The sequence below is a fragment of the Tenrec ecaudatus genome, chromosome 2 (assembly GCF_050624435.1).
Source record: "Tenrec ecaudatus isolate mTenEca1 chromosome 2, mTenEca1.hap1, whole genome shotgun sequence".
Classification (NCBI taxonomy): domain Eukaryota; kingdom Metazoa; phylum Chordata; class Mammalia; order Afrosoricida; family Tenrecidae; genus Tenrec; species Tenrec ecaudatus.
In genome coordinates, this window is record NC_134531.1 from 148,313,499 (window position 1) to 148,341,355 (window position 27,857).

General features: G+C 54.4%; 1 long non-coding RNA gene across 1 annotated transcript in view; it reads left to right on the forward strand.

Annotated features, from left to right (window-relative positions):
• The first annotated feature begins 596 nt into the window (after window positions 1–596).
• Window positions 597–27,857, forward strand: part of LOC142441040 (uncharacterized) — a 47,176-nt gene continuing 19,915 nt past the window's right edge. The window contains exon 1 of the long non-coding RNA XR_012782896.1: window positions 597–837. This is a non-coding gene — a long non-coding RNA (uncharacterized LOC142441040). The remainder of the gene's footprint in view (window positions 838–27,857) is intronic.

The window sequence follows — 27,857 nt, forward strand, 5'->3', positions numbered from 1 at the left end:
CCAGTGATTTCCTCCCAGAAGACAATTCCCTTGGGTCTCAGGAAATTGGAAATGGTGTGTGGGGAAGGCTGGAAGCAAGTAGGGGCTTGGCAATGGGAAGTAGGGTGAGAAGGGAGAGGTGGTCTCCTGGGTGTGTGGGAGGTGAGGCTACAGCAGGGCCCTGAGCAGCAGAGGAGGGGATAGGGGACCAGAGGAATGCAGGCATGAGTGAGTGTGTGCAGCAGTGTGGCCAGAGAGGAGCTCATTTCTGGAGCTTCTTGAGTCCTCCTGAACAAAAGGTTAGTGCCATCTGGTTCCCCCGCATCTTTCCTCAAGGTGGTGAGAAAGCAGAGCTTTGTCTGGGCTAGGCTCCCTGAGGAATAGCAAGGAGGAGGAAAAGGGAAAGAGACCAAGTCAGAGCCTCCCAACTGATCTCTCCGCAAGGCCAGAGCCTGCCTCGGAGGCGGCCAAATCAAAGGAGACGAAGCAACTCTGGACGACCTTGGGCCCGTGACGTAGTGGGGCGATGTAATAGGATTGCATGAGGTTTACGTGAGGGAGATCACATGTACAGGGCCTGGGCCAAAGCAGCCTCCAAGCACGCTAGCTAAGAATGTTCTTGCTCCCTCTGTCTCTGGGCGACGGCCCTCCCAGGCCCTTGGGCCTTGACCGCGGGGCCACCTCACATCCGCGCCTGAGCCTTGCCCACGCCTGACCACCGGTACCTCCACGGGCCCCTCTTGCCCCCGCAATTTGAACACCGCCCATCACGGGGAATGAATTCTGAGCTCACGTTCTGGAACACTGCCAGGAAAGAGGAAGCTGCGTTAGTATAAAGAATCACACAAAAGGCCGCAGGTAATTATGTCTCCTTTAAGCCGCTAACAGGATTGGCCAGTTGATGAATGGGAGGATTTGAAGCTGTTTTGTCACTGACAAGCTGTTGTAAGATCATATTGGAAGCTGAAGACAGTTTATCTTCATGTGTGTGTGGAGGGGAGGGCGGGCGAATTCTCCGTGGATTTTACACTCTCTTCAAATTAATGTGATTTCCGAGGCCGGTCCTGTGCACGGGTGTGAGTGATCTTTCGGCTTACCCCTGATTACATTACCTGGCTCAGCAGCTCCGAGGCTCCGCCCTGCTCCCAGCCTTCCACCTCGAGCCCCCTCTGACCTCATCCCCCCACTTCTCCTCCCCAGCCACCACCAGCCGCCCAACTCCAAGTCCAGCTGGGGAGCCAGCCCTCTGCTCAATTACCACCCGCCAGCCTGAGAGGCCAGGGATCTGGTGTCTCCAGTTTCTCTTGAGGGAGCTGAAAAGATGGGGGGGGGGGGGGCAGAAGAAAGAGGGAGTCGATAGGAGGAGGAGGGAAGTAGAGGAGGAGGAATGAGACAAAGAAGAGTTTAAATGGGAAACAGAGAGCGGAGCTGAGGTAGGGAAAAGAGAGGCCGCAACAGAAGCCTGGGGAGGGGAAGGTGTTTCCTTGCCTTTCCAGAGCAGTAGCCACCACAGGCATGATGGAAGCCTCCTTCTCTGAACCCCCCAACCAAGCAGATATTCTATCACATCACTGCTTTCTCTTCTTCACAGCCCTGACATGATGGGCTTGCTTATTTACCTGATTCTTTCCCCCCCTAAACTCTAAGACCCTTGAGGGCAAGGCCTGCCCTGTGCTCCGCTGGATCCTAGCACTGGCCAAGGAGTGACAGAATACGCGCACTCACGTGAGTGAGGTGAGGCAGGGCTTCCCAAGGAGCTCTGAAGAGGCACGGCTGCCAGGCATGCCCTCTTGGCAGAGGTGCACAGGGGAGGAGGAAGGCCCAGGGAGGAGACATTTCTGGGGAACAGGGATGGAACAGGAGTTGTTTGGACAGAATCCGTCATCTCTCAAAATGTGGTCTGTGGACCGTGTTCAGCTTATCAGAGACCCCTGGGGATCTGCATTCCCATAAGCATTCCAAGCAGTTCCGATTCGATTCAGTGGGTTTGAAGTCTACACTCAGAGACACCCTCTCCTGGGTAAGAAGTGAGTTGAGGGCTCCCTAAGGAGACCTCAGCGACTTGGGCTGTTCAGTGTGTGTCGGGGGCACAGGGGGGTTGGCAGGTGGCAGGAGTGGTGGGAATACTGACAATGGAATGAGGAAGCAGAAACCCATCATTGCCTCCAGGGATCATCCATTGTGGGTGGCTCACATACACCATGAGCGCCTTAGGGAGAATCCTCAAGTTGAAAGGGAGGGACAAACCTGCGGGGCACTGCCCCTGCACCCTACCAGAACCCTTGAGGGAAAAGACAGCAACAGATGTGAAGGGGAGAAGGAGCCCTCCCTGCCCCATATCCAGAGGCCTCTGCTCCCCCACCCACTAACGTCTCTGCAGCTGGTACTTCAAGCCTGATTTCCCAGGCAGGCTGCGTGCCCACCCCCACCCCCACCTCGGAGCCCCAGGCCAGCCTCCCTCCTTCTTAAGAAGACCTCCCCCAGTCTCCTCTGTAATGTATGTTGCAGGCTTGGCTGCCACCCCAGCATCTCCTTCTCTCTCTGTCACACACCCCGACTGTCACAGTCCCATCAGATGCAGGCAGCCCCCCCCCCCCCAACCGCAGGACACATGAAATACAGCAATGCTCCATCAGGGGCAGACAGTGGGCCTGAGCAACAGGGCAGTCTGGCGCCACTGAACCTCAGCATGGGCCCGGGAACAGGAGAGAGATGGCAAAGTTCAGCCAATCTTAAGAGAGCTCACCTCATGCCCCTTATCTACCTCCCACCCACGCTACACCCCCTGGCTGTTCTGGCCTTCCCTTGGCACCCAAATACCCCGCACTCTCCTCTGACTTCATGTCATCCCCGCCCAGGCCGTTCTCTCTGCCTGCGATGCTGATGCTCTGCCACATTGTCCCAGCGCTCTCACCTGACAACCTCTCGTCCTTGGTGGGCCTTCCCAGATGCCCTGCTCCGGACCACCACGAGCTCCTATCTTTTACTCTGGGTGATGCGCGATGCTCTAATCATCTGCAAAACCAGTCTTCCTCCTTATACTGGGGGCTTCCTGGCAGGAGGGGCCACGCCTGTCTGTCTTACCCATTGCCCCATGCCTATAGCACCCCACCTCTACTACTGGCTTAGACGGATCCATTTGTTTCGACACATGGTTCTTGAGCCCTTGCTATGTGCCAGGCAGGGTGCCAGGCTCTCTGAGAGGAGACTAGCAGGCACTCTTGCCTTCAGAGGCTGCAACCTGCTGGAGAGTTGGAAGATTGTCAACCAGTCATGCAATTGAATGTAAAATTGAAACGATGGTGACAGGTCCTTTAAAGGAGAGGGTCAGGGTGACAACTGTAGTAAAAAAAAAGGGGAATTTAGTCAGGTCAAGGAGGTCAGCAAAAGATCTTTCCTCAGAGATATAAAAGGTTCTGTAGCGCAACAGTGATCTGGGAACTTTAGAGAAACAAATCCACAGCAACTCATGTATAAGAGAGAGTTTTATATAAAGGGTAAGTGCACATCAAGAAAACATCCCAACCCAGTGCTGTCCAAGTCCACAAGTCCAACATTAACCCATTAACACATATGTCCAACACCAATTCACAAAGTCCTCCTCCATCTCACAAAACACACTATGATGCCGACTGCAGGAGGAAAGCCGAATCAATGAACATGCAAGCATCTCAACTCTGACAGGGGTCTCCACACAGCTGCTCCAGCACCCAGGGCTGCATCAGGGTAGGTCCATGTGACTTCTCAGGGATGTCTTGCAGGAAGTGGGCCTTGCCAGCTGAAGCAGGAACTGGCTAAGACAGCTGCACCCTGGTTTGACCATCACAAAGCAAGAGACCTGAGAACTAGAAAGGCAAGTGTCACCGAGCCATTTATCCCTCTGCCCTTCAATTAACCCCACATGTGTTTATCGGCCAGGTTGGCACAATAAACTACCTCAAGTGGGGAAAAGGAGTGTTCTGGAGACAGGAAGGAGCATGTGCCAAGATCCTGTGGCAGGGGGAGCATAGCTTCTATGAGGAACTGAAAGTTCAAGAGGCTAGAGTGTGTGGTGTGAGCAGGGACGCTGGAAGAGCCCAGAGCGTGCAGGGCCTTGTCAGCTGAGACAGGGAATTTGTTTCTTCAGCTAATAGCAAGGCATAGACACTAAGGAGTTTAAACAGCAGGGAAGTGGGCATCGGCAGCAGTGATATGATCGGGATTGCATTTTGAAAAGGTCAGTCCGGCTTCAATGTAAAGAAGGAAGGGAGGGGCTAGCATGGAGGCCAAGAGACCAGTTAGCAGTCTGTTGTAGCCGTCCAAGCTTGGACCGCCGTGGTGCTAGCAGGGATCAACAGGAGTGAGCCATTTTTGAGAGGACATTTTAAGCAACACCATAGGAGGGGGACAAAGTCAGGGTTACTCCCGCCTTCGCACCTTCCCGTTGCTATTAGCCCTCTTCTGCATTGTCCAGCATCAGTCTAGGCCTCATTAAAGAGGGGCTCACAAGCCACCCCCCAAAGTATACATCCCCTGCTCACTGCCCCCAAAGGCTCCCATGTTCTGCATATTGGCAGCAGTGGGGTGGGGGAGGGTATGTACCCTTTTCTGGGCTAGAAGGCTGGCTGGACACCCTCCCTACTGGTGGTTTTCTCCCATAGCCCCTGGTACTATGCATGCTGGGAACTGTAGTTACGGAGCAGGAAAACTGGGCCTGTTCCTGACTGTGAGTCTGGCAGGCAGCCTGGTTACCATGGCAGCAGTTGGGCTGGAGCCATCGAACCATTTCATGCACAGCTCTGCTGGCTCTGAGAGCCTCCCAGCAAGAAAGCTGGGACTCTGGGGAGGAGGGGGAGGGAGGAGAGAGAGCAAAGGAAGGGAGAGAGGGAAAGGCCTCTTGGGCCCTCCCCCAGAGGCTTGGGCTAGGCCGTGCCCTGCTCTGGGGCTTGTGGGTGAGTCTCGGGACCCACTAGTCCTCAGAGCAGACTCTGAGACCATTGGGAGTCCATTCTGCTGCTCTGTTCTTGTCAGTCAGGCCCTGTAGACTCAGCCTAGTGCACGCAAACGCCTGTGCCAGACACACAGAGGGGGAGGGGAGGGCAGTCTTACCCCCGGAGGGACTCAGAGCCTGGGTAAAAAAGCAAGAATGCCCCCAAAGAATTCCTCAGAAAGGAAGAAGGCTGATCCATTTCCCTCCAAGATGTCCCCAGAATCCACTTTCTTCTCTCTGCCCCTTGGCCGCAGTCCTGGTTCATTCTGTGTCCCCCAGAGAAGTCTTTCTAAAACACAAATCTGGTCCTGTCACACCCCTGCTTAAAATTCTTCAATGGCTCCCCTCTGCCCACGACTGGACCAAGTCCAGGCTCTCTAGCAGGGCCATTCATGTCTTTCAAAGTCTGGCCTAGGGCTCTCTGTCCAGTTCCGCCTCCTGCCTCCCCATTGGCCTTAGCCATGCACAAGGGCTTTGGCCTCTCCGTCATACCTCCTGCCTCTGCACACGCTCACCTCTGCCAGCCTCCGAGCCAACCAAACCCAGCTCCAACTCTCCTCCTATCTGAGGCCTTCCAAACTTCTTCTCCACCGGGGGAGAGACTAATGGCCTGGGGCGCTCAGTTCCCAGAGCACTTTGTACATCCCTCTCAAGCACTTAGCACCAGCGTTGTGATTATTGTCTGTCTCAGTAGCTGCCTCTTGACTTCTCTCCCTGTCTCCTGCATCAGAACCCCTCCAGGGTACCCATTGCCCAGCACAGCGTCTGGCACAAGGCAGGGCATTTGATGGGATTGGATCCACCAAAGCAGCCACTAGGGTTGTTGCCACTCTCCTCCTCACCCTCCCCGGGGCTGCTGTTCCTGGGCCCCTACTCCCGTGGGCCCCAACTCTCAAGCAGAGCGTGAGGCTGGCTGACTGAGCCGCTCTGGGCAGGGGTGGTGCGGGTGGAGCTACGAGTCTCTCTCTGTCATGGGGGCTGCTCGTCCAGTCGCACCCGGTGTCTAGGGAGACGGCACCGCGTCTTCAATGGAGCCCTGATTTATGAACCCAGAGCCCAGAGCTGAGGAAAACCAATTAGGCTTTCCTGCTTCTCCACCTGGAGGCTGGATCATTCCAGGAAAGCCCTTGGTTCTGGGCTGGGACTCCACAGACCTGCGCCTCCACCCCGCCCAGGCTTCCTCACCCCACGGCCCCTCCCGCTCCTGTGTGGAGATCCCGGCTCTGCCACTTAACATCTGGGAAACTTTTCCCAGGCGCCACTACCCTCTGAGGCCTGTTTCCTCACCACAGCAGGAACATAAACCTCTGCCCTCCTGGATCACTCCTTCAGTCTGCAGGCCTCCATTCATTCATTCACATCATCTCTCCACTAAGAGTTACCAGGCCCCTGCTGGGAACCAGGAGGAGTTCGGGTGGTGCATTCATTCACAACAAAGTCTGTAGCTCACGCCCACCAGCCGCTCTGCAGGAGAAGACCAGGCTATCTGCTCCCCAAAGATAAGCCAGCTCTGCCTGGGAGCCCCGGAAAGGGTGACTAGGAGTCAGTTCAGACTCCATGCAGTGGGGTTTGGGTGTAGTACTGCCCGCCACGTAGTCTTTGGATGATGTAAGCCACTAATGGGCTAACCAAAAGATTGGAAGTTCAAGTCCACCCAAAGGTGCATCAGAAGAAAGTAGTGGCGATCTACTTTCAAAATGCTAGCCAGTGGAAGCCCCCCCAGAGCACAGTCAGCTCAGACACACCAGGGGTCACCACTGTCTTGAGTTAAGGGTGGGGCCAGGTGCTGGTTTCATCACTGAGGAAGCAAAGCTGAAAGGGAACAACTAGGTGCTCATCTCAGGGAACAGGCCTGGCCTGACCTGGCACCTGGGTACTTGTTCCAGCAGTTGGACTGATTGTACATCTGTGACAGCCCAGGCCCTCCCTTCCCCTGGCTCCTGCTCCCAGCTGTATATAGTGACTCTGTAAAATGCTTTCTGTGCTGTGTCTGCCTGTGAAGACACAGCCTGCCAGAGGGCCAGGGGAGAGAAGGCGCAGAGCCCTGGAAGCACACACACACACACACACACACACACACACACACACACACACAACTTCACTGCCAGCGAGTCCATTCTGACTCACAGTGACCCCATGGGACAGGGTAGACTGCCTGTGAGAGTTTCTGAGACCATACGTCTTTGTGGGAATAGAAAGCCTCATCTTTCTCCCACGAAGCAACTGGTGGATTCAAACCACTGACCTTGTCGTTAGCTACTCAATGAATAACTCAGGATGCCACCAGGGCTCCTAAAGCACAAAATAGGGGGTTGAAATCTGGGGAGATTACTTAAAATCATGGGACAGTCTTTTGTACCCATTAGAAGTGAAAATGAATGGGCCAAGTCTTGGTAAAACTGACTGGGTTGGGGAGAGTAAAAAGCCTTCCCTAGTTAGGGTTTGGTGGAGGGGGTTGGAGAGAAAGGGAGAGGTGAGAGGAAGAGAGGCCACACAGGGCCCGGAAGCTGTGCTGGGTTTGCCGAGCACGAGGAGACTGCTGTGGGGCTGCCTCTGCCCACGCTCTGCCAGCCAGTGGGCCCTTTCTCTTCTGTGTTCTGGGGGTGGTAAGAAGAGCTCAGTCCAGGTGTCAGTGCAGTGGGCAGGTGGGAAAGATGGAGTTCAAAATGTTGTCCTCACTGCCACTCCTCATACCCAGCCCACAGCCCTGGCCTTCAGACCCACCCTCTGCCCTCTTAGCTGTGGGGAGTCAGAGTCTTGACTCAAGGGGATCCCGAGTGTCCGGAACAGGGTGAGTAGGTGGAGGGAGATTCATCACTCTACCACCAATCGTCGGCGTTTCCAGAGGGGAGAAGAGACACAGCTGGCTTGCTCTGTGAGCCCTCTAAAACGACAGGGGCTGGACTAGGTAAACTCTTGGGGAACCTTGGTTTCTGATCTTTCTGCTATGGGGAGCAGGGAGTTGGTAGAGAAAGGATGTGGAGAAGGACTGGCTCCACCCTCTGCCAAGGGACTCAAATCAGCATTTGTTGACATTTCTCTGGATGATCTCAGTGCAGATGGCATTTCAGGGCCCTGCTCCCTGATAGAGCAGGAAGATATGGGGCTGACCTCATCTCTGCTCCAGGCCCAGGCAGGCTCAGGACACTGGGACAAGGCTGACACAAATACCAGCAAAGTGCCATCATCCGGGCTCAGTCCCCCAACCTGCCCACCCTGAAAATGCTGACTGGGGGAGGAGCCAAGCAGATCTGGGGCCAGAGTTATCTTCTCGGGGTCTCAGCCTTCGTGACCATAAAATGAAACCCATGATTTCTGCTTCTGTGCAAGAGTAGTTTGTGGGGACAAATGGGAGAAAGGGGAAGTGCATCACAATCTGCACAAGCAAAAGAGGCTCTGATGGGAGATTTTGGACTGGGTGGGGTGGGGTGGGAAGGGGTGTGCAGTTTAGAAGGAATGAACTGAGCACCGAGATAGAAGGAAGCAAGCCAGTCCGACTATGGCAGTTTCACAGGTGTTAGGTGGGAGGCGTTGACAGGGGGCACACCCAGGGCACCGTCTGATGTCCCACTTGATGCTAATGCAAGGCCATAGAGCTGTGGATAGTGTGAAAACCTGTGGAGCAAAGGCCCAGCTTTGTTCGATCGTTTTACTCTTCCATCTCAGAAGAGTTCCATTCATGAAAGAGAGGTGACCTTGAGAGACAGGGCAGGGTGGTGGGAACGTGCCTGGTGTAAGAGTCTGAACTCATTCTGGCTTCACTTATTAGTTCTAGCTGTGTGGCCTCAGGTAAGCTACTCAACCGCTCTGAGCCACATGGATTAAATGAGGGGGTTGTGAGTAACAATGAGTACCTTTCAGGCTGGTCTGGGAGAATTAGAGTGAATGTGTGCAAAGGAGTCCTTCAGTGGCACAAATGGTTAAGCACTCATAGCCAGAGGGTTGACTGTTCAAGCCCCACCCCTCCCTCACCCCATCCAGAGGCTCCTTGGAAGACACTCAGAAGCAACCAGGACCCGACTGGGAGGTGGCTGAGAACAGCAACATTCTTTGCAAAACACTTAGCACAGGGCCGCCAGGGTGACATAGCAGGTGCGAAGTTGGTCTTCCCCCGTCTGCCATCTGTTCACAGGACAAGAGGTGTGTTGAATTTCACCGAGCATTTCTTCTACCTCTTATCCACCTAGACTATCGAAAGGGGCAAATGCCACAGAGGGTTCTCGTGCTTTCAACATGAACTGGGCATCTAATGTGCACCCTATTCAGTGCCGTGGAGAAGAAGAAACCTTGATTTCGAGTCAAGAGCTCTAACGCTCTGATTGTGTCTTGAGCACCCCCTGTTACCCTCTCAGCATTCCTAATCTCTCAAACTGGGAGTGATGAAGCCTCTGGCACTGGCTTCTCTAGAGAATCAAAACCATCAATGCTAGTAGTGCCATACCATCGGGTCGGTCCGACTCTTATAGACCCCATGCACAACAGAGCAAAACACTGCCCGGTCCTGCACCATCCGCACAATTGTTCCTATGCCTGAGCCCATCGTCAGCCACCATGTCAATCTATCTCCTTGAGGGCTGTCCTCTCCTTCTCTGGCCCTCTACAGTACTGTGATAGGTAGGTATATTGTGCCAACCTGGCCAATGAACACATGTGGGGTTAATTGAAGGATGGAAAGATAAATGGCTCAGCGAGCCTTTCGCCTCTCTTGTCTCTTGCTCTTTGATAATCAGACCAGTGTGTGGCTGCCTTAGCTGATTCTCTGCCTCAACTTGCGAGCTACACTACCTGTGGGGCGCCCAACCCATGGGCTGTGTCACTGTATTTTGAGGTTTATTCAAGACCTGCTTTGCCATGCTACTGGTGTATACATCACTTGAGCTGAGGCCTGTCAGACCCTGTCATCTGGCTGACTGTTGGTGACCTGCCCTGCTATTTGATGCCTGTGGCTGAATTGCTCTACAGAGGACTCAGCTGTCTGCTTCCTTGACTTGCACCTGGCGGCCCTCGTGACTTGAAGGACTGCCAGTGTATTAGCTGTCTCACGGATATGAGTTGCACTGAGCCATTTATACTGCTCTATAGACTAATTAGCTGTTTATTTAAGTTGTATATCTATCTATATAAATGTATATAAAGTCATAAGTGCCCTGGTCTTCTTTCTCTAGAGTAGTGGTCTCAACCTTCCTAATGCCGCAACCCTTTAATACAGTTCCTCATGTTGTGGTAACCCCGTATGTGGGTGTATCTGCATGTGGGTGGACCAGCCTGGAGACATATAGGGGAGTGGTGTCTCAGGTCCTAAGACCATCAGAAATATGGCCTTAGGTGACTCCTATAAAAGGGTCATTTGACATCCAAAGGGTCGCAACCCACAGGTTGAGAACTGCTGCTGTAGAGAACCCTGTCTAACACAATTAACGCATGATGTCCTTCTCCAGGGACAGGCATGTCCAAGGTATGTGAGATAAAGTCTTACTGCCCTTGCCTCTAAGGTGTATTCTTTCTGTACTTCTTCCAAGACAGATTTGTTTGTTCTGTAGGCGGTCCGTGGTACTTTAAATATGCTTCATCAACACTGTGATTCAAACACATCGATTCTTCTTCAGTTTTCTTTATTCAATATCTAACTTTCACATGGATATGAGTGATGCTTACATATCTATATTTAGAAAGAAATTTATATCAAGAACATGGCTCACACAGTTGTCTCAGTCCAGGCAGGCTACAAGTCTATGGGTCAGATGTTAACCCAGAAGCTTCTCATAACAGGAGTAGCTTTGGGAGCTGAGAAACCCAAGGTTCACAGGAAGGCCACAGGCTGGTGGTCACAGAGGCAGAGAAAAGTCAGTAGGTCAGTCTTGTGACTGGAAAGGTGAATAAAGCCAAGGTTGGCAGGTCAGCTGACAGGCTGCTGATGGCTCCCGGGATCGGCAGACAACATGGCAGGGCATTGGTTCAAGCTAAAAGATTGGAAGTCAATGAGCCAGATGCAGTATGCGGATCCAGCCAAAATGACAGCCAAGCTTCTCCACAATCCACTGATATAGGTCATGTCCCCAAGTAAACTTCCCTTCAATTCCGTCTGGGCTATGACCTGAGCAAGGGGGCTGTATTCCATCTTAATCTTCTTACAGTTCATTGGCTGCTCACAGTAGATTCCAGTGTGGAGTTGATTACATTCTGCTAAGTCACATCATGGGGGACTACTAGAACTTGAGTGTCAAACCACAGAGACTCTTGGCCCATTTGAGCTGACTCAGAACCTAACTACTACATATGAATTGTGGATAGGTATTACAATCTATTTGATGACTAACTGATGGGGAAAAGGGCATTGGCTTTGTGCTGAAGTAACACACAAATTATGTTCTAAAAATAAGGTCAGGAGGAATTGCCATTGTCCACTGGAGTCCACCTGTGCATTCCAAAGAGGGAGTGAATTTGAGATGAGGTGTCTTGTGAGGTGGGCAACGTGAAGTAAATGGCATCACTCATCATGGGTGTGGGCCCCAAAACCTTTACCCGGGACCCTTCCAGCCTTCACATCTAACTTTAGTTCACAGGAAAGTCTGGGACAGACCACAGCTAACCAGGGGCATACAGAAGGAACCAGATGCTTTGGAAAGGGGCCTATTCCAAAGGACAACTGACCTAAGTGTTTGGATGAGTCAATGGCCCAAAACAAAACAAAACATAGGTGGGGGTTGGGGGAGAAATGCACCATATTAAGCAATTTGGTGCACATAATGATCAAATGCCATGCATGGCCTTGTACTGAATTCTGACAAACCAACTGTAAAGGACTTTTTGGGGGTCAACTGGAGAAATTTGAATACAATCTAAGTCTTATGAGGGATGAAAATGTACTAAGATAGAAAGGTTGAGATTGAAAAGAGGCAATCTTAGAGTGCTGCGTGCAGCACGATCTCAATTTGGCAAAGAGGTGCTTGTATGTAAGGAAAAAACCTAGAGGGGTGGACATGAAGAGATGGACAGAGGTAATTTCTGGGTGGTGGGAATATAATGCTGGTTTTTTTCCCTATTCTGTATTAAGTTTTCCACAATGCACATGGATTGCTTTTATCATAATAAAGGTTGCTTAATAAATAAAATAAAACAGGAACCATCCGGGGTGTGCCTTGTGAAGCTATAAGGCTGGCACGATATCTCCCAACATCCAAATATGTACGCAATGGCTGAGTGTGGCTAACGTGTTTATGCTGTTCCACCCCCACCCACCACTGGATCGAGCTGGCTCACTAGGGATTCTCTCCCCACTTCCAGCTCTCAGCGCTTAACTGGACTTTATCAATATCCTCTGGACAAATCACTGGGGCCAGTCTTGGTTGGGCAGGAAGGGAAGCATTGTGGAAAGTGTTGGCCTTGTGCTCACACAGGCCCGTCAGGACCACTCACTCCTCCCTTCTGACGTCTAGGGTGCAGCTGGGTCCCTACGGCTAGCAGGCTGTGACTCTTTGCCTATGGAGTGAAACTGTGGTCTGATCCACAGAGAGTGGTCTGCTCCCTTCCTACCTAGGCCATCAAGCTACTTTGGGCATTAGCCTCAGAAAGCCCCACCCCCTCACTGCCCTGGACTCTGAGGCCTACCATTAAAGCTGGTTCTTGATGGGTGGCTGCTTCCCAGGTAGAGCATGGGAGGTGAGACTAAGCTGTCTGTGACTACTCCTAGGACCTAAAGATTGAGACCAGGTCTGAGGCTACTGCCCTGGAAAGAGGTGGGTTTTAAGATTTCAGGTATGCGTTGCTCTGAAACTTATTCTTGACTGAAAGCTGACTCAAAGACCCAATCTACCGGCTACCTAGGGGCTATGGAGTGGGTTATACCCCAACCAGGCAGGGGCTGGGGCTGCCTCGGTGCCTGGAGAAGGATCCTGGGCGGTCCCAGGGCAGAGTGTGGGAAGCGGGTTCTCAGGATAGAGCAGAGGCACCTTCCAAGGCTCCAGCTCCAGCTCTGGCATGCACAGAACCTAGTAAGGATGAATCGGAGAGAGGGATATCCTGCCCAAGAGGGGTGGTGTGTGTTGGGGGCCCTAGGAAAAGGGGGAAGCGCAGTACAGAGGGAAGAGGCAGGGTGCCAGGCAGGGCTTACAAGACAGCCTGTGGACTTGGAGCCGCTCAGGGGTCCCCAGCTGCAGCTGGAGAGGGGCCTGGCATGTGTAGAGAGCGCCCCATTTCCCCCAACTCCACCCTTTGGAGCCAGCCCGGCTCCTCGCTCATTAAGCCAACATCTCCTCCTTAATAAAAAATGCATGAATAAATAAATACTAACAGCCATACAGAGCGGGGAAATCACTTTCCACTCTTCTTTCAGTTTCCCCAGCTCCTTCCTTCCAGACCTGGTCCCGGGGGTTGGGGTGGAGGAGCTCTGGGGCTGGGCTGCTCTCTAAGTGCTCGCCTCCCTCCCTAGAGCTGCAGGTGACCCTCCTCTGGATCCCAACCACCTCTCAGAGGGGCTCCCAAATAGGAAAAACCCTGGAGGGCTGTCTTTCAGGATGGAGGAGCCACTGCTGAACCTTTCAGGATCAGGGTTGGGCATGACCCCTAGTCAGGGAGGGGCAAGAGACAGAGGATGAGTGAAGAAATGGGAAGGTGGGACAGGCCCGGGCTGCGGGAGCAAAGAGGAGCCAACGCTTGCACAGACCCACACTCGGGCCTCCAGGAGGAGACAGGCTTTCTCAGAAAGATAGCAAACGCTACCCTTTCTCCCCCCACCCTGACCCCCCCGCCCCATTTCCTTCATGTGCTTCTTGCCTACCTTGTCTCCCACCCTCACCTGCGTCCTTGCCTGGCTCAGAATGCTTTGGCGATGTTGACCAGGAGGGCCCCTTTCTAAGGGTTACAACCCCCTGTCATCTGGTAGATTCTGACTCATCAGACAGGGTTTCTGAGGCTGTAAATCCTTACAGGAATGGATAGCCTCATCTTTCACATGGAACATGCTGATGGGTTTGAACTGCTGATCTTGGGGTTTGACACTTACCCCACAGGGCCACCCAGGGTCTTTTCTCAAGGTTTTACTATGCTGCCGTGGATCTGATTCTGGCTCACAACTTTTGAGGGCAGGGTAGACCTGCCCCTGTGGTTTCCAAGACTGTAACTCTTGACAGGAGTAGAAAGCCTCATTGCTCACCCAAGGGGTGGCGAGTGGTTTTGAACTGCTGACCTTGTAGTTAGCAGCCCAATGTGCCTTGCAACCCACTATACCCCCTGGGCTCCTTTATCAAGATGAGCAGTAATTCTGCCCTGGCCTGATTGTTCAGGACCATGGAGAGCACCCTGTGAGCTGGAGGACAAGCCCCATCCCCAAACAAGATGAAACTGAAGAGGGCACATTAGATGAACTGGCTGAGCGGAGCCTGAGGGTCATTCCCAGTCTGGCCCGCCTCTTCTAGGCAGCTCTGGAATGGGACTCAGAATCCATCCTTTGTCCTAAGCCAGGTTTCCCACACCCCACTGTCACCACCACGGAGCATGCAGTGAGCTTGCCAAGAGAAGCCCAGTATATAACCCCGACACCACTAGGGATCCTGGCCCATGAAAGAACCCAACCCCAACTCACTGCAGTCCAGGCAATTCCGACTCCTAGTGACCCTATAGATCAGGGTAGAACTGCCCCTGTGGGTTCCGAGACGGCAACTCATTACGAGAGTAGAAAGCTTCAGCGTTCTCTCAGAAAGTGGCTGGTGGGTTTGAACTACTGATCTGGTGGTTAGCAGCCCAATGCATAACCACCATGCCATCAGGGCTCCTACATACAGGTGGGAAGGGGTAGTTAAAACCCTACAGGCTAGGAGTGCCCAAAAATAGGGAGAGTAGGCGAAGGGGGCCAGGGTCTTGTTAGACCTGTTCATTCTGGCAGCCACAGGCTGGGAGTGGGGGTTCAGGCAGGGCTTTTTCTGACCCCAAGAGTCTCCTTTTTCCCTCCAGCACTTTACTGGCTCTGAACAGGAGCCAGACTTCAGGAGCAGTCCAGATGTTCAGGAAGTGGGGGGAGGGGCAGGGAGGGGAAGCAGATGGGGACTGGGATTCCTGTGGGGCTCAGGGGAGGAGGGCAGCAGCTGGAAGATGTGCTGGGGCATGTGCTAAAGCTGAGGTTGGCATCGATGTATGCCAGGGCATGTGCCACCATGTTTGGGTGCGGGGCTTGGTCAGAGACCAGGCTGGGTCAGATAGCCCCATGTGGTTTTTCTGTACTATCTGTTAAGATTTGTCCCGAGCTTCCCAGTGCCTGTGGCAAAGGGTTCACGGGCCACCCTTTGTTCCAGTTGCCATGCCAGATTTTGGGGGTACACAGGTCCTGTCCCTGTTCTTAAGGAGCCTGTCTTTTGGAAGGCAGTGGCTTGGGTCCAGAGAACACCCCCTCTTTTGCCCCCAACGCTAGGGTGGCCTCTCCTGGGCTGGAGGAAGAAAGCCTTGCCCAGAGGCCTTCTTGCTGTCTATCCCAGGAGACCACAGCTCACCCTCCCACCTAGAACTTCAGGACTGTCCATGTCCTCCCTGCTGGTCCCTGCAGTTCCTGTGGTTCTCAGGCAGCCTTGGAGCAAGGCAAAGGGGTCAGGACATCTATGACCAAAATCTAGAATGGCTGCTTCCCCCATGGACTCTAGGGTCCAATTGAGATATCCACCCCATCCTCACATTGCCTCATCTAGCAGTGGCCGACTTACCAGTCTCACATCAGCCTGGGAGGTTGGTTCTGAGCTCCGTTTGGCAGATGAGTCAACTGCGGTGCGGTGCAGAGAAGCACAATCACTGGTGGAAAGTACACCTTTTCATCAGAGCCAGGCTTTGAACCCTGACTTCCATGACTGCTCACCTGCACGTCCTTCTCCAGGTCACATGGCTGGCCCGGCTCGCCACACTGGCCAGCAAGGACGCCACCTTCTTCCCCTTCTCGCGTGTCCTCATATCTGTAAAGCGAAAGGTCCTGAAAGCATGGTCTTGAAGAGCCTGCTCCATTCTGCTCCACTGGGACATTACCCCCACCCCCAACCCCAGCTGAGGGGCTGAGGGGCTGGGCTATGGACTGGGAGGACCATGGTGACCAGTCCCCCTACACCTGCTAGTCTTGTGGGGCATCCCAAGATGTCAAGTTTGGGGGCAGGGCGGAGTCCTCTGGAGATGCTGCCGGTGGAGTCCGACTGGTGTCTGGGGAAGGTCAGACCCTGGGCCCAGGCTGTACCTGCTGCAGGGAGAGCAGAGGGAGGCCTGGGTAGAGGAGGGCTGACCGGGCACGCAGAGCTAGGCGGGCAGAGCAGAACGAAGCTCAAAGCTCCAGGGCTTTACAAATGGATTTTGCTGAAATGGAAATTTCCACCCATCCCTGAAATGAGCCTGGCGGTGAGGTCAGGTCTGGTGGGGGCTGCGACCACTGGGGACATCGAAGGGGACAGAAGCCAAGCTCTCCAGGCCCTTCAGACCCATGCACCCCTGCCCATCGCACCCATCCTTTCTTCCTGCTGCTCCCCCTGCTCGGGTCACCTCCCAGTCATCAGACCTCTCCACATCCCCTCACATTCTCCTCCAACCCCCTCACAGCCTCTCCCACGCATACCCAGCACTCCTGACTTCCAACCTCATCCCAAGCTGCCCTTTCACTCCATGAGCGCCCCCCCCCAAATTCCCTTGCCCCTCCCCCTCCATACCCAGCCCTTCCCCATCTCCTACCACACCATCATCAAGTCACCCCCCCTCTCGAACCTCACATCTCCCCACACTCACTTGATCCTCACACTGGTTCACCCCTTACCTCTCCATGCCCCCTCTCCAGGGGGTACACCTTCCACCCACCTGACACTCCCTTCAGCTCCTCTGCCACTCCTTGCACCTCGCCCCCTTACTCCTCCTCACTTCCCATAGCCCTCACCTGCTCACCTCTGCACTCCCTCACACACTTTGCCCCCACTGCACTTCGCTGCTCCCCCTTCCCTCACCGGCTCCTCAGCCCTCTTCACTCTACTTTATGGAACCCCTCCCAGCCTTCACACCTCACCACTCCTCCTCCACCACCACCACCACTCCTCCTCCTCCTCCTCCTCTTCCTCCTCCTCCTCCTCCTCCTCCTCCTCCTCTCCTCTCCTCTCCTCTCCACCAACCTCCACTGGCCCCAACCTCTTCTCTGCTCCTTGTAGCCCTCCATCACAGCCACTGGGTCCAAATGTCTCCAAGGGAAGAACCTGTCCTCACTCAGCCCCTCCGGGATAGGTGAGCCAGGACAGTCCCTACATCCTACATCTCTTTGTCTGGAAAATGGGGCTGACAGATGCCCTGGCCTGGGCCTGGGTTGGCTCACTCACACAAAGCCCTTGCCCAGCACACAGGGGTGTGGCTTCTTCTCTCGTACAGGGGGCCATTTGTAATGAGTTGGCAACTTTATGCCAGGTCCTTTACTGGCCAGGAAGTACTGCTGGCCTAGTCGTTACATGTCAGGCTGCTAACTGAGATCAGCGGTTGGAAACTACCAGTGACTCCACTAGAGAAAGACAAGGCTTTCTACTCCCATGAAGGCTTTCTACTCCCGTAAGAGTTACCGTCTTGAAAACCTACAGGAGCAGATCTACCCTGCCCTATGGGACTGCAGGCGCCAGCACAGACTCAATGGCAGTGAGGGTTTTTGGGTTTTTTTGCTGGCCAGAGCTGGGTGAGGGATGGAGGTAGAGTATGTACAAAATCTAGTGAAAGTCCCTATACCATGCAGGGTCATGCAGGCCCATAGGAGCAGAGTAACAGGACAGGGCTCAGTGGGTGCTAGGACAGTTGGGGGTGGGAGTTGGCCTTCATGAAGCCAGTGAGCGCACATGTGAGGGGGTGGGGCAGGTTGGGCTTGGATCCTCCGGGAAGCCTGGGCTCCCTTTCCCTCCTTGGCAGCGACACTCAGCCAGAGCCACTGGGGGGCAGCAGGATTCCTCTGTAGAGGGTGGGGGTGGCTTCAGGGGGGTGGAGGGTAGGAAGCTGCCTGACTGTGGCCCAGGAGCCCTTCTGGAGCTGGAGAGGGGAGAGGACAGAAGTGGCCCCAGAAGGGTGGGGGAGAGAGTGAGGGCTGTGTGCTTGGTGGGGGACAGCTAGGGTGGGCAGGAGAGGTGTGGGGTCGACTTGCTATGACTTCCTCGAGGTGGAGACTTGTTTCAAGCCCTGGGATAAGGATGGAGGGCTGCCCTGGGCCCTCAGGAAGTGAATGCAGGGTCCCCCAGGGCCCCAGAGGTGGACTCCTTCTCCCCAGCGAGATGTAGGAGTAGCTAGAAGACTGGGGACCCCAGGCCGGACCCTGGCTGCAGGACCCACTGTGGTCTTGGAAGGACAGAGTGTGTGTTTGGGGTGTGTGTGTGTGTGGGGGGGGGGGTTGTCCCTTCTGGCCCAGGCAGTAGATACTGTAGAGGCATGTGTGTGGCAGGGCTCCAGCCTGACTCCCCTAAGGTCAGGGCCCACGAGCAATGCCACATGCCCTCAGCCTCTAATTACATGTGGACTTACTGTTCATTATTCATTAAACAGGAGCTCACCACTGCTCCTGGCTTCCTGCTGTCCCTGCCCCAGTACTGGACAGCAGGAGCCTGCTGCCTCTAAGCCAGGAGCCTTGAGCTGAATGGAAGGGAGCAGTGGTGGAGGGAGGGGTGGGCCCTGTGGGTAAAAGGGGTACACACAGTGCCAAGTGTCCACTCAGATGAAGGTGGCCCTGGGGCAGAGGCAAGGGATAGGAGAAATTTGGGGGAAGGTGGGCAGGGAGCTAGAGAGAATTGAGGAGAGGGATGGCTAATTGGCAAGACCCAGAGGTGGACAGGGAAGGGCAAGGGAGTGTCAGCTCCAGTGACTGGGCCACCACCAAGGGGGCTGTCTGGGAGGCTGAGCACGGCGCCAGCGGCTCTGCACTAGTGCAGGCTGGTTCTCCGAAACTGGGTCTGTGTGGCTGCGGATGCCGCCGCCGCCGTCGTGCACACCCCGCACTGCGGGGGAGGGTAGGAAGCACGGGGGATTGAATTACCTTTCAAGTCGAAAGCCTGGATTCCTCCAGGCCCGGCAGGTGGGCGTGAGCACACGTTCCCGGGAGCATTGTGGGATGCTGGCTGTCACTAGGGAGCCAGAAGGCTCCCGGCAGTTCCTTCAGTTCTGTGTACCCTTTCAGGGCCAAGCGGAGATCCAGCCCTGCAGCCCTGCTCCCGGGCGCGGGGTGGGGGAGGGGTGGGAGTCACCTGCTCTCCAGCCTCTCAGACAGGGCTGGGAGGTGGCCACCGGAATGTCCACTGTGCCATGTTCTAGGCACACATGACCTTGCCACATGACTTAAAGGTCTCTGGTTTCAGCCTCAGATAATCATGATAAAAATGGTGCTAGCCGCAGGCATGAGTCAGCTCGCTGAGTGTTTCACACAAGCCTGCGGGGCAGAGGCTACTATTCATCGCCCCATTTTACAGCCCACAAGCAGTGCCTCTGAGAGGCTCAGCGTGGTCCAGGGGTCATCACAGCTTACAAGCCACCACCCTGGTGCGCTGACCCCAGCGCCTGGGGGGGGGGGGCGGGGAGGGGGGAGGGGAGGAACGCTCGGCACCCCTGTCTCAGGGTCACTGTGAGACGCCAATGAGGTAACACACCACCAGGCAGATGATAGAGCACGGTGCCTGGGACACCCGGAGCACCCCAGAGTAACTGGGGGGTTTGTACAGGGTTTGCACCTCTGCACAGGGGCTCAGAGGCTTCATTCCTGGCGTCCCGCGGGGGGAGGGGTCTCCCCCAGCGAGCTGTGGGGGTAGGGCTGAGGCCCTTGGCTTCAGGAAGGCCCTGGGCACCTGCTGAAGAGTGGGTGGGGGCTGGAAGCAGCCTCACGAGGGAGGGTGGAGCAAGAAGAGGGGAGGAAACGGAAGTGAGTGCTTGTATATTTACTTAAAGATTTTGCTCCGGTGATCGCCTCATTGGCCAGACATCTGGTTTTCCTGGGCGTCCCTGGGGGATGCAAGTCAGACAGCATTACTTCAGCGACTCTAATGCCATCCCCACCCCCCTCGCCAGCGTGTGCGCGGCGCTCCAGGGCGCTCCTGCAGGCTGCGGGGTCTGCAGCGGCAGTGACCCTGGAACTCAGTAGGAGGGAGAGGGGCCTGGCGACTGCTCCCCTCTCTTCAGCTCAGATCTAGAGACCAGGGTTTGACCCCTCCAGGAAGTGGGGCCTCTAGGAAGTGGAGGTGGGGGTGGGGGGAGGAAGTGAGGGGTTGCCACAGAGCTGGGCCAGAGAACTCTCTCCCAGGCCTCAGTCCCCTGCAGAAGAGACCTGCAGCTGCCCAGGGTGCCCATCCCCCAGAGGGTGCAAAAGCTTCACTGGTGGCCTAAGAGAAGGAAGCAAAGACTGTTTACCACTCTCAGGCTCCAACCTTGGGGGGGGGGGGGGGCGGGCTGGCTGTGGGTGCACAGAGGAGACCCCTGGGCACACTCAGGCTAAAAGTTATTCCTGACATGCCCTTCCGAGGGGTGTGGGGTGGCCGCCGCCCTCGGCGGCGGGAGAACTAAAGGGCTTTCCGCGTGTGGCTGCGTGGAGGGAGGCCCCTGAGTTTAGGGCCAAAGGGGAATTGTTGGCCATGGGAGAGGACCAGGGTACAGTCAGGCCCCGCTTCCTGTCCAGGCTCCTCAGCCGCGCCTCCAAATAAATATTGAACCAATATTGAAGAGTCTTGGTTTGAAGAGGCTCCAAATTATTGGCCTGCCTTTGGCTCTAATTTTTCAGCCCAGCCCAGATGCAAAAGTACCCTTATGGTGGCTTTCCTGATGCCCTGGCTGTCTTGGGTTCATGACTGTATTGCGCTCAGTCCTTCTCCCAGTCACTCATTCCACAGATATTTCTAAGCACCTACTATGTGCCAGGCACTGTTCCAGGCACACACTGGGAAGACAACAGCAAATAGCTTTTTCTCCACTCCTTCTCACCACCCAGTGCACCTGGATGATCGGCAGCTATCCAGTGGCACGGTGGGGCTGGGAAGGGGGCAGAGGAGTGCTCAGGCTGGCTCTGCCCCAAGAGGAACCCGAACAGGATTCTCTGCTGCCCGCCCAGCCCCCCACCAGGCTTCTAGGGCTTTTCCTTCCAGCCCCTCATCGCTGGGCATCCAGCTGTCCCTGCCCTGGGGGCCTGCCTATAAATCCATGCTGTGTCTGAGAAGGTGCGGTATGTGTACATGGTATGGAGTGTGGTACATGTGGTATGTTCATGGTGTGTGTGTATGTGGTGTGCGTATGTTTCTGGTAGGTGTGTAGTGTGTATATTGTTTGTGTATGGTGCATGTGTGATATGTGTATGGTATATGGATGGTGTGTGTGTATGTGTGGTTTCTGTTTTTGTGTGGTGTATATGTGTGTGTGGTGTATGTGCAGGGTGTGGTGTGTATATGGTATGTATGTGGTATGTAGTGTACATGTATGAGGTATGTGTATGTGTGTGTGGTTTCTGTTTTTGTGTGGTGTGTATATGTGTGTATGGTGTGTGTGCAGGGTGTGTGTGTAGTGTGTGCGTATGAGGTATGTGTATGTATATGTGGTATGTGTCTTTGTGTGTGTGTGCTGCTCTTGAGTTGGGGGCTTTGCAGAGGCCCATTCTCCCCCAAGCAGTGCTCCAGGCTGCCAGCTGAGGTGGGATGGGGTGGCGGAGGCCAGCAGAGGGTGCCAGGTCATTCCCTGGACTCCTACAACAGATCCCTCCTGAGTGTTGGGCAGGGCTACCCACAGAGATGCCAGCCACCCAAGGCAGCAACAGTCTCAGTCACCTGGGGAGGGGCCTGCAAGAGGGACCTTGATGTGGGAAACAGAAAGATTTCTCCCAGGTCGTCTCCCCCAAATATATGTTAGACTTAGGACACTGCTTGCAGCTAATGGTAAATGATTGTCAAGTGACCTCCCTGAAGGCAGCCAGTTGCCAGACTGCTGCCTGGTCCCACCACAGGTAGAGCTCACTCCCTGCTGTTAAGGACAATGGGCTACTTCTCCCTAAAGGCTTGTGACCATTAGTCTGGTCCCTATAGGTGGGGTTTGCACCCTACTGATAAGGGTTTCTATGGAGAGCCATAGAGCAGGTCAAACCTGCTCAGTGACCTCCAAAATTAGGCTGCTATCCTGAATCTAGGATCCGCCCTTCTTGTCACATGTATACCTACAATCCCTCCTCTTCCTGCTGTGTGTATATCCCTAGATTGTCCCCCTCTCATTGCTGTATAACCTATAGTGCAACCCCTTCCTGTGACGTACGTCTTTACCTGTGGGTTTGCACGCCCCCAAAGATATATAAGCCTTGGTTAGCAATAAAGAGCTCTCTCAGACTCCCTCTTGGCCTCTCATTGGTTCCTCCTCTCCTCTCACATCCTCGCTCCCCTGTTCCCTTTCCCCTTGTCCTCCTCCCCTACCCCTCTCTCCACCTGGACCACCAAGTGGGGCTGAGGTGAGCATGTTACCATGAAATGAGGCTGACTCCACTTTTTCCATCTCTCTTATCTCTCATCCTCTCTATGACTTTACCATAATATATATATATATATATATATATATATATATATATATATATATACCATACAATTGTGTCTATCAAACCCATGATTAGTTGTGGGGGGGGGCTGGCATTTCAGGTTCAGAGTCATCTTTTTGTCCTCTTCTCTGAGAAGTGCCTGACATCCTGAGAGCAGGTACCGCCCTAACCCCTCATTCATCACCCTATGCATCCCTCCCACTCCCTGCCTGAGTGTCTGGCTTGAATCCAGTATGGGACCACCTGTCAGAGGATCCTGAGTCCTGGGCCCTGTGTCCCTCCCACCTTACCTGGCATGAGAAGAGGCAAGGAGGGGGTGGAAACCCCTGAAGTGAGGCCTTCTCATCTTCTGCTCTGACCCAGAACCCCCAAAGTCAGAGACCAATCAGAGACCAATGTTCACCTGAAGCTTGCAGGGAAGGGGACCACAGCCCCGATCCTGGGGCAGTGGCTGCCACAGAAGTAGTCTGGGAAACAGAGGGTGTATGTAGGGAAAACCGGGGGCTGGGCTTCATGTACCCAGAAGCCCGTGGGGAGTGGGGCAGGGGGGAGCTATGTCTGTAGAAGCGTCCCACACACACTGTCTGACAGAACATGAGCTGCGTCCTTGCCGGCTCTATTTTTAGTTGAAACTGGAAAGAAAGGAAGTTCGGGGGGCCAAGCCACCAGCCCCGGCTCCCGCTGGCAGCGCCCATGCCGTGTGGTGCGGGGGTGCTGGAGGAGCCCTGAGTCCCAGCTCCTCAGGGAGGCAGGACACTGCTCCCCTCCCACCGCCAGCATAGATGCCTGGCCTGGCAGACCTAGGAGTGTGGGGACACCCTGGGCTGGGGAGGGACTGAGCCTTCTTCCCCTGCCTGAACACAGCGCTGCTGCCTGGGTCTCTGCTCCGGAGGAGGAGGAGGAGGAGGAGGAGGAGGAGGAGGAGGAGGAGGAGGAGGAGGAGGAGGAGGAGGAGGAGGAGGAGGTGGGGAAGGAGAATGGCCCAGTTTGGTCCCTGAAAACTGGCCTTGGGTCACGTGGAAAAAACGTTGTTTGGTGTGCTCTGTGGAGAGCCCTTACTTCTTTCTTCAAAGTTTAGACATCTTGCCCTCTATTAGCAGGTGTCTGGGACTGACTCTTCCTCTGCGGGAGACTTACAGGAAGCATGAGCCAATGTACTCTCCTCCCTCCACTTCACCAGCTGAGCTGGGGACAGAGAGGAGCAAGTTTGTCAGAGTGCCCCCACCTCCCTGGCCACCAGAGTCAAGAGCAGGACACCCCGATGAAAACCGCCAGCTCCCGTAGTCAGTACTTGTGGGTCAGGGATAGGCAGCTAGAACGTTGGTATCGTGGTTAGCCCCTGGGACCTGGATTCAAATTCTCTCTTTCCCTACTAGCTGTGTGATATTGAGGAAGTGGCTAAGCCTCTCTGAACCTGTTGCTCCCCTGTAAAACGGGAATCATCACAGTACCTGCCCATAGGAGCATTGTTGTTGGCCGCTCTGGGGTTGGTTCAGATGCATGACAACCTGGCCTGTGCAGAGTAGAACTAAGCTCCATAGGGTTTTTGAGGCTGTAATCACCAGGCCTTTCTTCCAAGGTCCCTCTAGCTGGGTTCAATCCTCTCTTTTTTTTGAGTGCGTAATCATTTGCACCACCCGGGGACTCTTCCTCATCGGACTGCTGGGAGAACTGAGGTGGCAGGGGAATGCAGACAGGAAGTGCGTAATGGCCGATGCGTGACGTGCACAAAGCAGGGCTGGCTCCACCTGGGTCCTGAACGCCACTGAAAGCCTAGCTCAGACCACGGTGCAGGGATCTCGTTTAGGATCGAACGAACCTTGCTCACCCCTACTTCTGCCCCGCAAAGCCCTAGGCCTCTGATTCGCAGGCTTGTTCCCTGAGGTAGAGCAGATGAAAGCACCCCAACACTAGCCACATTTCACTGTCTCCCTCCCTTCCCATTACCCCACCCTGACCCCTGGGTGTGCACCCTGCACCCTGGAGGAGAAAGTGGGGAGAGAAGACGGCAGGGCAGATGAGACAGGGCTGGCCGCAGGACAGGGGGCAGGGAAGGCAGAAAGGAGAGTCCATTCACCTCTGCATCTTGCGAGAATCTGTGGGTGGGAAGAACGTAGAAGAACAGCTGGGTGGGGTATCAGACAAGCTTCACTGGACCATGAGACCCCTGCCAGTGGTGTGTCCTGAGCCAGGTACCTAGACCTCCCAGCAGATTCTCCAAAGGGCTGGGTCCCTTACATGGCTGAGAACCACCACAGACTCAGTGCTCAATCTTGTCTGCCTCTCACTCCCTAGACAGCAAACTCCCTCCTCAGTCTCCCTCTCTGTTCTGTACAGGGCTGCCGGCGGGGGGGGGGGGGGGGGCAGCAGTAGGAGTGGGGGGTTGGGCCAACTTAAAGTCTATTGTCTAGCTGGGACCATCCCAGACTCTATGAAGTTTGATGGGCCGGTGATGGAGAGAAAAACCAGAACTGGCACTTGGGGAACGGGCTTTCAGGAAGGTGGGAGGGGACCCCATCCGGCTGCCTCCCAGGAGCCGCCTTGGTCCATCAGCCAACATGTCAACCAGCCAGCCGACGGAAACTGAGCTGCATCCCTCCACAACCGGGGAGGCTGTTGCCATGGCAACTTCATATTTATCCACTTTAGCTCCTAATTAAGGGGAAAAGCATATAACATATTGGATGTCAAGGAGGCTTTGTGAGCCTCAATTTAGCGGCCGTGCCTGGATGTCAAACTCCAGCGTGATTGCTGTTAATCACCTTCCAAATTACCAAGACAGGTCACAGAAAGGAAGGTCCCCCAGCAGTGAGGGCAGCTGGGCCCAGGGGGGTGAGGTGAACGGTGGGGCAGGGAGAGAGACCCTGGCCACTGGTTGGTTCTGTGGGCCTCGGATTCTAAGGTCTAAGGCGGGCCATGGCCAGGTCTGCTGCATTCACTGGCTCCACATCAGGGATCTGGCGACTCACAAATCAAGACCCTTGGTCTTAGTCAGGGATTGACCGATGGAGGAACCAAGAGGCAAGTAAGGGCCATCTGGTGACTTCTAATGTCACCAGGGCTGGTGAGCGCAGGCTGACCTGAGAGCAGATGGACAGCTGTCACACGGAAGTCTGACAGGGGTCTGCTCGAGAGAGCCTGGCTGGGTGGCTTGATTCATCTGGGGGCTCTCCAGGAAGGGCCTGGCCTCTTTACCCCAACTCAGGACCCAGAGCAGTCCCAGTTGCCCTTGAGGGCAGCCCCTGCTTGGTGCTTCTTGCCTGCCGCCCGATGGTGGCCGAAGCCATGCTCTCTGGAGAAGCTCCCACAGGCCCCCAGGGCCGTGGGAGGTAAGGAGTCAGCTTGGCAGAGGGAGGCTGGGTGGGAGGGGCACGGAGGGAGTGCTCCGGCAGGGTGGTTAAGAGCATGAGTTATGGGGCCAGGCCGGCTAAGGAGATTTTCTTCGTGTCTACTTAGAGCTGTGGGATTCTGATCAAGTCACCCAACCTTTCTCAACTTGGATTTCCTCATCTGTCACCTGAAAACAAAACACAATAGTATTAAGTAAATAATCATTCTCATCCCGTAGGGCTTTGTGAGGACTGGGTGAGAGGGTGAACCTAAGGTGCTTAGCATAGAACCTGGCACATGTCAGCCCTTAGTAGCCCAGTGAGTGACGCACTGGGCTGGTAATCACAAGGTCAGCGGTTCCAACCTTCCAACTGCCCCGTGGGAGAAAGCTGAGGCTCCCTGATCCTGTAAAGATGGACAGCCTCAGAAACCCACAGAAGCAGGTCTACTTTGTCCTTCAGGGTGGCTATGAGTTGGAACCTAGCTGATGGCAGTGAGTTTGTTTCAATCAAGAGAAGTAGACGTGGGAAGGAAGTCGAGATCGTGGTAAGTGGGGGTAACAGAGCTCTTTCCCTAGTCCCCTTTTGGCTCCAAGAGAAAGACTCTGATGGACGTAGGTGCCAGACTGGGAGTTGAGAGATGGTGTGGGGACAACTGACTGAGGCTGTGAGGGGTGTTTCTCAGCCTAAGAAGGGAGGTTGGGGAAGGAGGCCCTTGTATCTGAAATCCTGGTGTGAATTGGGACAGAGCCAGGAAGGACCTCAGAGATGGCCCTGGCTTGTGGAGCCCAACCTGGAGTGACCTGAAATAATTGTTTAGGCTCAAAGCTCTTGAGTTTACCCCCAAACTCACTACCACTGAGTCTATTCTGACTCACAACAACCTTTTCGGACAGGGTAGAACTGCCCCTCTGGGTTTCCAAGACTGTAGCTCTTTACTAGAGTAGTCAGGCTGGTCTTTCTCCTACAGGGTTCTCCCCAGATCTCCGAATGAGCATCTCAGGCCTGGGGCCTGGGAAAATGCTTTAAAACCTCTTCCAGGAGGGTCTAGGAGCCCTGGTGGCCTCGTGGGTTATGAATTTGGCTGCTAACCACAGGGTCAGCAGTTCAAAAACACCACCTGCTCCAAAGGGAAAAAGATGGGGCTTTCTACTCCCATAAAGAGTTGCAGTCTCACAAACTCACAGAGGCAGTTCTATGAGTCGGCATTGACTCGATGGCTGTGAGTCTGAAGTTTGTGAGGAGGTTCTAGTCATCAGAGGGGTCTTCAATGATGTAATGCTCAGAGCTGGGAGGAGCAGGAGAAAGGGAAGGGCAAGCTGCAGTCCTAGGCTTGGGCTTGTAAATAGAGTACCAGGTTCTACTTACAAAACAAAAAACGACATTAAAAATGTCTTAGTTCCCTAATAAAATGTAAAAAAAGAAAAGAGGAGAAAAAAATGATTAGGGCAAAGACTGTACAGATGTGCTTTATACAATTGATGCATGTATATGTATGAACTGTGATAAGAATTGTATGAGCCCCAATAAATTGTTAAAAAATAAAAAAATAAATAAAAACACAAAATATAAAAACCCCAAAAATGTCTTAGTATCCATTTTGATAAGAACTACCCGACTTAACATCTAATGGCTATGACTGTAAGCCAGCGTGCCAAGGGCTTCCCGCCATGGTCTCCTTTACGCCTCTCAGCAGCTGTTGGGGAGGTCAGCTATTTGGACAGCTGGGGAAACTGAGGCTCAGAGAGGTGTGGAAAAGGTCACCAGGCTAGTCATGGGTAGAGTCAGGATTTGAACCTGAGCAGTCTGGTTCTACGGCTGGGCCACCTTCTCACTCTACAACAGGAGGCCCAGAAGTGGCAAGTTGGAGGCAGGTGTGAGATCAGAACCCAGGAACTCACCTCTTGTTTCGATTCTCCAACCCCACCACCCCTAAGACCCACTTTGTGGAGAGACGTTATCAAAGGGTGGGCCTGGGAGAGAGGATCTCAGCTCTGCCCCCTTTGACTGGAGCCAAAGGCCTGGAAGTGGTGACCAGAGTGGCAGGGGGTGGGGAAGTCATGGCCAT